A 9,832-nucleotide genomic window follows, 5' to 3' on the forward strand; every position below is an offset into this window, starting at 1 on the left:
ATTTTTCCACATTCAGTACGATGTTATTAAGTTTAAACATGAATGAATTTCTTACATTTGATATTAGAGCAATTTTTACCTTCGTCTTGATACGATTAAGAAAAAATTTTGAAAATTTAATTTTGCTATTTTGTGCAATTTTCGAAATTCATAAAAAATAGACAAAAACCTTAATTTTTAAATCAACATCACAGGCCGTCGTCCGGAACCCAAATCTGGCAATTGGACCCACCTACCGAAAGCCCACTTCGGGAGGATCGTACACCACTGGTGGTTAGAACATTAAGTCCTCAAATTGGCCACAAAATCGAACCTTTGTTCTACTCGATTTTCTGCTTCAGATATGGCCATCGCTCGCTCTATTTCTAGCCGATCGGGGAGTGGCTGTGGAAGGGAAACGGTCGCCCGGATGTCCCCATCACGATGACACTAAGACCCGACCGTGAATCATCATCATATGGCTTGAATATGGGAAAATTTGATCGTTGCTTCTGTGCAATCTTCGGGATGATTTTCAATTTCCGACCATTTGCATGGCGATGTGTGTGTGTGTGCAAGGAGTGGTTGGTAATGGTCATCCTTCCATGGGTGACGGTGGCAGGGCCGGTGAAATCGTCGGATGAGGTGACAGAGAGAAAATCGGAAATTGAATGGGCTTAGGGTTAGGGTTTGAATCGAAAATTGGGAATTTCTTTTTCGTCTGTTAAGAATCCTAGACCGCACCTGCAACGCTGAGCCACCTAAAATGGGAGTCTCAGAGTCCTTCCTGTGCAGTTGGGTTCCCAGGCACCTTTCCTAAGGCCTGGAAATTTCCAGGCCAGCGCCTCTTTTGGGCGCTCGAACGCTTTTCCTCAGGCACATGTTTCATTCATGGTTTTTCGTTCGAGATTTTTTTGTATTTTTCTTTGCCTAAATTATATTCATTAAGTTTAAAAACATTTCAACAATCCTCACATTAATGAGATTAATACAAGAATGTACGTGATGTCGAAAGAGAGATTACATGGAAACATTATTGCATGGAATAAGTAGCTTTTGCCTTTGAACATTCCTTACCAGAGTACTATCAGATTTACTAGGTCGCGAAGTAAACATTATATCTTGAACTTCGTGGTGGTTTATGTAAAATCAAAAAACAATATATACACGATAACTTTCCTATAATTTCATTTTGGTTTTTCCAGTTTTGTCCAATTTGGTCATAAAATACATCTTGGCTTCATAAGTATTTCGTTGAGGCGGTTCATCCGCACTTACATATGTGGTCTTCTTTTTTAAGATTATTCTACTACTCCGTGTTTTTATAAGCGAAGGAACCATTAAAAGTACAAAAATATACTCACTACATTTGTTGAAAACAATACTCTTCGTCCTAGGAATGAGAAAGAAGTAATTCCAAGTGCTAGTACAAGTTCTCATAATTTAGTTGTCTCGTTGAACTAATTAGATATTGGGATATCCAATCAACAAGGTTGAGTTAACACTATGAAAACTTTATTTTGTAGGTTTTAAATTCATTCTTTTTGACAAGCTATACGCTTAATCTATATTCAAGGCTTTCGTAAGCGGATCCGCTAAGTTATCTTTTGATTTGAGATAATCAATAGTGATAATTTCACTTGAGATCAATTTTTGCACGGTATTGTGTCTTCGACGAATAGGACAAAACTTACCAATATACATACTATTTTGCGTCATTGTAATTGCAGACTGACTATCACAGTATATCATTATTGAAGGCACTGGTCTAGCTGGTCCAATAAGTAATATCCTCTAAAAATTTGTGAAGTCGTTCTGCTTCTTCTGCGACTTTATCTAGTACTATAAATTCAGATTCCATTGTAGATATAACGATGCAAGTTTGTTTTGATGACTTTCGAGAGACTGTGCCACCACCGATGTAAAACCCGGGATTTTGTACAATCGTGATAATATCTTTTAGTAATTTGATTGTACTAGGATTGTGTAATCTTGGATATTAATATCATTATTCAGAATATAAGATTTTTACAAGGTTATCTAAGTTGTGTAGATAATTTTATCGTGTGCAGAATTATGAAGCTCGAAATTAAGATGGTATTAATTATTTTGCAACTTGAAATTTTGGGATGAATAAATCTATCACAATCCAAGAAATTAAATAAGGAATTTGGAATATAAGCAGATAAAGATCTAAGATTTGAGTCGATACTGAGATATCGGGATAAAAAATCAAGCAAAGAATAATAAGATCCCTAGAATTCGAATTCAATAGTGTATATATTTTATAATTTCGAAATTTAGTGGGATAGAAGATTTAGATTTCGAACATAGATAGCGGATAGATCATGATCTAGATGAAAATTTGATTCAGAGTTCAAATGCAACTATAACTCTCGACCACGATAGCAGCCAACCCCTATAAATAGGAGGGCCTAGTATCTCGAAATTCACACCACAATTCACTCCAAATTTTCGAGTTCTCCCTCTCTAGTCTCCTTAGGATTTTCTAGAGTAGCGAAGCGCTGTCGCAGACAAGCCGCCAAAGAAATAAATTCGAAATTTCCAGTGCAAGAAACCCCTCTTCTTTTCACGTTTTTTTTTCTCTAGAATTTAAGGTAAGTGGGTTATTTTAAATGGTTAAATTTTCGGTTATGCATGCGTTCGTTTTTTTGAAAATTCGGTCGAGCACCATCGTTCTGTCTCTGCGTTTTTTTTTAAATTTTGGTACGCTATGTGTTGGAACTGTGAGGATTCCCTGAAAATGGGTGGAATTCCAACATATGGCCCTTCACGATGGGATAGAACCGTTTTATGGCCTCGTCCCCTTAGAGGATCAAAACTTAGGAACTGATATCAGTAAACCATCGAAGGTGGAAAAATCGCAGTGCTGTTATGATATGAATATGATAAAATGTTATGAAAAGCATGATATGTCTATGTTTATATGTCATTTTCAAAATTGTGTAAATATTTTTATGTTGCGCTCGAATAGCCCCCACTTGCTGAGTATTTCCCAAAATACTCACCTCTCTTACAACTTTTCCCAGAGAAATCCGAGGAGGAACTCGAGGAGGAGGAATCAGAACACTTTTGGGGCTGGTGATGTGCAAGACCAATAATAAATTTTATTTCGGATTTTGTGATTTAATGAATTGTAAGACGTTTCCGCATTATTTACTATTTGTTTGGATTTCGGTATTATAAAGACAGTTGTTATTACATTGAATTATGAGTTATAAACTGGTTTCGGTTTACACTGTACTACGAGACTGCTTGTTTTCAATTGTGTGATTGTTAAACGACGTCGGTGTCAATCCCGAGTTTCGGGGCATGACAACCAATGCTAAAAACATAGTCAAAGTTGATTTAGAGTCTTTGGTGTCGAAAATCAAATTAGTGTCACTATATCCTTCTAGCACTACATGGTATCTAGTATATTGCAACTCATACTCTAAGGCACCGTTTGGTTTATTGTATGGTATAATTAAATAAATTTAGTAAGAATGATAAGTAAAGTTAAACTTGTGGATAATTATTGCATAATGGATAATATATATTATGTTTGGTATTCTTCTCAGTTTTATAATGGAATGGTACACAAAATGGGTAATACCCAAAAAGCCCTTTCTCTTTATTAAATTTATTATATTTGATCTTTTTTTCACCTTCTGAAATCATATTTCTCTCCACACCAGTAGCGTACAAACTTCTGAAACGTGTTTCTCTCCACACCTTCTGAAATCATATTCCTCTCCCAAATACCAAACGCTTTTCTCTGCAAAGGCAAGCATTTGGTCGGCTAAAAAGGTTAGTGAACAATTTGTACTTAACAATCGGTTATATTATTCTATTTTCTTCAAATAAAACCCCAAATGCCGGTTTAGATTGAGTGTCCCTTTGTTTCGCATCTTATTATGATTATATGTTATTGTTGTAATCTTGCTTAATTTCATTATGCTCTGATCTATCGCCGACGTACGATCACTCATATTTGTAATTTCATACCGTATGTAACCTTGATATTGTGTTCAGATAAAAACCTAATTTTTGTGCTTGTAAATAGGTATATTTCAGTAGCTGACTACATCTTCCATGATTACAAGAAAAGATATTTAATTAATTACATGTTTTTATTCTGTATTGTGAGTTAATGTGTTCAATGCTTAGTTGTTATGGAGACAAAGCCTACACCTGAATGCCAGTGTGGCAATGGGTTGATGATCTTACGGAAAGCTGGTGATCGATCCACTCGTCCGGCGGAATTTTACTACATATGTCCTGCATCTCTTAACCATCGGAACAAATTCATCTAGTATGACCAGTATCAAGGAAATGATGTGATACACAAAAATAGCATGTCAATGGAATATACTAGTGGCTCTAGCAGTGGTACGAAGCAAACATGTATCAATCACAAAGGTCTCTCCACGCAGGAACACTCATTTACTCAAGATTGTTACCCAAGAAAGAAAGAATCAATCGCCCCCATAAAAGAATTTGTTGTACATGCTGGTGACGTAAAAGAAGCAACCGGAGACAGTGAGAAAATGGTCTTGAAGCCCATGCCTATTTCATCAGATGATATTTGTTGCTGTTTCGGGTGCACTTGTTATTTCGTAAGTGTGTTCCTCTTATTTTTACTATTGTGTGTTATTTTGTCAAAGTAAGATAATTATAAATATGTGTATGATCTCTTATAATTGTACATGTATGTTGTATCATTCATTTTCATGTAGAATGATGCAGTGTTAGGTATGACACTTAGTTTTTGGTTTTTACATTTTGTATTTTAGGACAATGCAAGCAAATCAGCGTCCCTTCTTTTGTATTTTGTATCAATATGGCTTGTGTTGATTTCATGGATCAATTTTAAAGCAAATTTAATGCTTCTCCATTTGATGCTGCAACGTATTTAATATTTCTCTGCTTCCAATAGAGATGGGACATTACAATAAATATTAGTTGTCAAACCCTGCTAGTGGGAAGAGATTAGATGGACATTGCAATATTGGTAGTAGGTGTACCATCATAAATACATGTACTACTTCTATTTAACTCATTCTTTCTTTGGTACTCGGACATGTAAGCTTTTTGTAAACACCAGTATTTTAGTTGAAGGAAATATGTCTAGAGATTTGGATTTATCATCTGAGGAGTCGGTGAATAGCACTTATAAAGATGTATTACCAAATGTTATTGAGCTTATATCAAGTGACGATGAAGCTGAAATCGATATCATACTAATTTCATCGGACGATGAGAATGATCTGAAAACCGATGGAGATGTCATATTAGCTTTCCCAACACCTAAGCCTCCAACAACAACCAAAGTGGATGAAATTGTTCCACCTACTGCTGTCAATGGTTTACTCTCTGCCAACAGGATTGAAGATTCCTCATCACTACAACACAAGGGTAAGAAACCTAAGATGCTTAATGATCTTGAAGGGCTGAAAGTGATTAATGATGCAGATGATAATGGTACAAATGAGCACGTTCATGCGGCATTGGCTAAGACAGAATCGGTAGAAATGAAATGCTACAAAGAATCAAAATGTGCTATAAACTGTAGTGGCTAAATGCTGCATCCGTGGTAAGATAATTAGTTTTGGAACCTTTTTTGTTGTTGGTTTTCACCAACTTGTCTTGGGTGCAATGGTCCGTAATGCTGTTGTGTATATAGGTAACAATGATTTTGTTTTTGTTCCAACAATTGTACATACTCTCCCAAGTTAATGTTACTGGTTCCAAAACATTAAATATCAAGTGCAAATTTTTTTTTCAATGTGAACAATTGAAAAATAAAGTAAACTAATAGTGCAATTTCATCATATTTCGATAAGAAAAAATAGAGAAAGTCATACAATGCCACAATCGTTTCATGTACAAAATATGCCAAAGTTTTTGAAAGAGAGTACCAAAGCAACTAACTAGACCATTCAACAAACAAAAAACATATTGTAATAGGTAGATGAACAAAATACAAAACAATTTATTCCCATTTCAGAACCTTCGTCAAGTGGAATGTATGAAATGTTATTTGAACTACGTTCTTCTTAGTTCAGTCTTCCTTAAGTAGCCTTCGAACCAAATTTAGCCTTGCATGTTGAGGAGCTTTAAACAACAAATTCTGTTGCTTTGGATTTTCTACTAGCAATGCAGCAACAACAACAATATCATCTTCACTAAGTTCGAGGATTGATTCTAGCACATCAAACACATCTTTGGTTGCGTTCAGTGTATCATACTCAACGCCAATTCGCTTCACAAATTCGTTCATTGTAGATCTTGACATCTCAGTGAAATTGTTAATGGCATAGATGAATAGCTGCTCACCTTCTGAATGCTTTTTCCGTTTCCTAGTGTTCTTTGATTTACTACCAACTTTGTTCACGGAAGGAGCATTTGACACCCATGGATTCACCTGCTTCCTCAGTATCCTGGAAGAGAGTATTCGGTCCAATTTTGTCTTCGGGCACAATATCATTATCATCAGTCATGTTCAGTATTCCTTGAAGGGCTTCGGCAAAGCTCTCAGCATGTTGTCCCGTTGCACGGTCATTTCCAAATATTTCGCACCAATCGGGAAAATAGGGCCATGTTTTGTAATGCCACGTACGAACACTGCTATCAGCATGTTTGTATATTACAGATTAAATAGTGTACAAAAATTAATTTTAATTGACAAAAACAATGGATATGCACACTGTACCTAGTTATGTAGTAAATAAACAATGCAACCCGAAGAGATGTACAACAGATGATTACCTTCACAAATGAATCCCACGTTTCGTCAGTTGCTTCAATCCTCTTCTCTGTTTCATTCTAGCCAATTCCACTCCTGTTAAGCATTGTTAACAAAGAACCATGAGTCTTTTTCCAGACATGTGTCTTTGAGTTAATATGTGGGTTCCCTCGTAAATCGGTGTTTGGAAAAGCCTGAGCAATAGATTTCTCTAACACAGTCAAGTATCCGCAGCAAAACCCATTTTCACTCTTCCATTCAGCGTTGACTAATTCTTTAAGTGCCTGAATGAGGAATTCATCCTCCTTCTGTGTCCACACTCGGCGAATTCTCTCAGATTTCTTAGCGGTGCTGGTTACAGTAGCAATAGGTGAGCTGATATCCATGATGACTAGAACAATTTATAATAATCCCTGTATAATGCAGAATTATTTATGTACACTATTTTAGTCGAAAAATGGAACCACCATACATAAAATTATTAAAATACACAAACAACATCGAGTTTTAGATATCACAAATATAAGGACATAAAACGTCAATCACAACAGAAAACATAAATCGTCACCCTTTGACATATTGTCTAAAATAGCACCAATACAGAAAAATACATGAACAACATCATTTCTCAGTTACTATGTTACATAGACAGCGCTAAGTTTTCCCTCCATGTGTCCCATCCAGGAGAAGATTCAACATTGCCAATGAAGTCAAAATTTCTGGTTTCTGTAAGTTCGACATATGACTCATCAAACACATCTACAGGGTCATCTACCATTTCGGAGCGAATGAAATTATGTATGTGAAAGCCGTGCAGACCGTTCATCAGTATTGGAGAAGGAAGGTATGTGCACCATTCTTGGAGGAGTTTCATGCGGCTGATTACATTGCAAACTTAAGGAAAGCCAAAATCACTCCCTGATCATGCAGCAAGATTCTCGGACTTGCATCCTGAACAAAAAAAAAAAAGAAAAAGACCACGTTCAGCTGGAGGAAAGCGCAACCACTGATGAAGGAGGATTATGGAATGGGCACTTCAGCCGGGTGATACAGCCTATTTATATGGTGTCCAACTAGGAGGGAGATCACACCATATAGAGCCTGCAAGTTCCGAGCACCTCCTTGCCCTTTCTCGAAAGTTTTCCAGCGACCAAAGCTTCATCCAGAATCTCGAGATTTCCGCGGCGGTTCGAACAAGCTGTTGCCCAATTTTCTGTTAGCATTTCCCGTCAATTCTCAAGCCGGATTTCAGCCACAAGTTCGAAACTTTGCCGCAGCGGTTTGAAGTCTAGATTCCACCACTTCCGAAGCTTCCCAGTAAGCCAACCTTTGTCCATTTTTTTTAAGCTTCCGTAGGAGCCCACTTGCAACAGATTTACGAAGCCTCCTCTTTCATCTTTGAACTGTGCAGCAGCAAGTTCATCCTCCCCACCAACTCATAAATTCTCGGTTACATTCCTTGGAGTGGTAAGCTGTGCTTTGTTCTTTATTTCTCAAAGTTAATCGATGGAGCTTAGTTTTCAAGTTTTATCTCGCGTATTGTTTATCCAGGAGCCACCCGAGAGTGAGACTAGGAGTTGTCCGAGTATCGCCCGATTTCCTACACTCCCTATCGCGTTTTAAGCCAAACAAAATCCGTAAGTGGGTTTTCTCCTTTGTTTTCTTTTGTTTTTGATATTATTAAATAAAATTGCACACTTACATTTATTTAAGTGGTNCGACTGCTCAATCCTTTCTTGTATCTGTGCATCTTCAGAACTTCATCTGCCATGATTGTCGGGGCATAAGTTCCAAGGTCATTGAATCGGGAGGTGTAATCTACCACTGACATGTCTGGAGTTTGCGAGAAGTTCTCAAATTCACTCAGTTTCTGTAGTCTGACTTCTGCTGGGAAAAAATGTTTGAGAAAGACATCTCTGAATTGTTGCCAGGTAATTGCTCCGGCAGTTGTCAGAGTAGGTGAGACTGTTTCCCACCACTTGCTCGCCTTATCCTCCAGGAATGGTACTATCACCTCTACTTTGAGTGCCTCGGGTATCTCTAACAGTCGCAATTGGGTTTCCACGCTTTTTAACCAATTCTGGCTACTTTCAGGGTCGACGTCTCCCTTGAACACTGGGCAACGGTTCTTACGAAGGGACTCATAATGATACTTGATCCCATGTTGTGCCGGTGGTGGTTGAGGCTGCTGATCACCGTTACCATTGAAGTTTCCCAAACCCTGGATAGTTGTTGCCACTATGGTGGCTATAGCCATCAAATCTACTTGGCTCAGGCCCACTCTGGGAGGTGGATTGCCGTCAGCATTTGGATCTCCATTATTATCGTTGCGGTTGTTAATGTTTGCGTATCGCGGGTTGCGATTGTTTCGTGGAGGTCTTCCGGCCATTTCCTACAAGTGAACAAGTTCCTAAGAGTTTGTCGTATTTCTAAAGAAGACAAGAATCGTAAATAATGTAGAGTAAAGATTGGGATTACTGGATAATAGGCAATTATTTTATTGATATCCAATTTCAAAGTGACCATCCAATTTAAACAAGATACTGAAAACAAAACGCGGAATCAAAGGTACTGAAAGCAAGACTGAATCAAATGTTTAGTACTGGAATAAAAGTGCAACATGTGTAAAACTTTCTAAGGCTAGATATCATAGACGTCTATTCTATCTCTCCATTTCCCATGGCTACGTCGAGTGGGGCTTCTTCCTCCTCGGGATCCTCCTCCGGGTTCATCAAGTCTTCAATCTGCCACTGGAGATTTTGATTCTCCAATTTCAACTCAGCAATCTCATCAATTTGGGACATAATTTTTCCCACAGCCTCACTCAACTCATTTATCGCATGCACACAGTTTGCCTTATTCTTCTCGATGAGTTCTTTCTTCTTCACTTTCCCTTTGTCCACCTCCTTGGACAGCCTTTGATTATTTTCGGACAACTGCATAATCGTAGTCCATGATTCTTCAATTTTCTTTTTATCCTTCAGTCGTGCTTGATGTTCTTCAGACAACTCCATGGTGCGTCGATCCACTTCTTCCTTAGCCCACTTGGATTGACCCACTGCTATTTCCAAAGAGTCTCGAAGCTCGAAATTATGACCTCTAGTG

Source organism: Primulina huaijiensis, chromosome 2 (assembly GCF_012295235.1).
Source record: "Primulina huaijiensis isolate GDHJ02 chromosome 2, ASM1229523v2, whole genome shotgun sequence".
Classification (NCBI taxonomy): domain Eukaryota; kingdom Viridiplantae; phylum Streptophyta; class Magnoliopsida; order Lamiales; family Gesneriaceae; genus Primulina; species Primulina huaijiensis.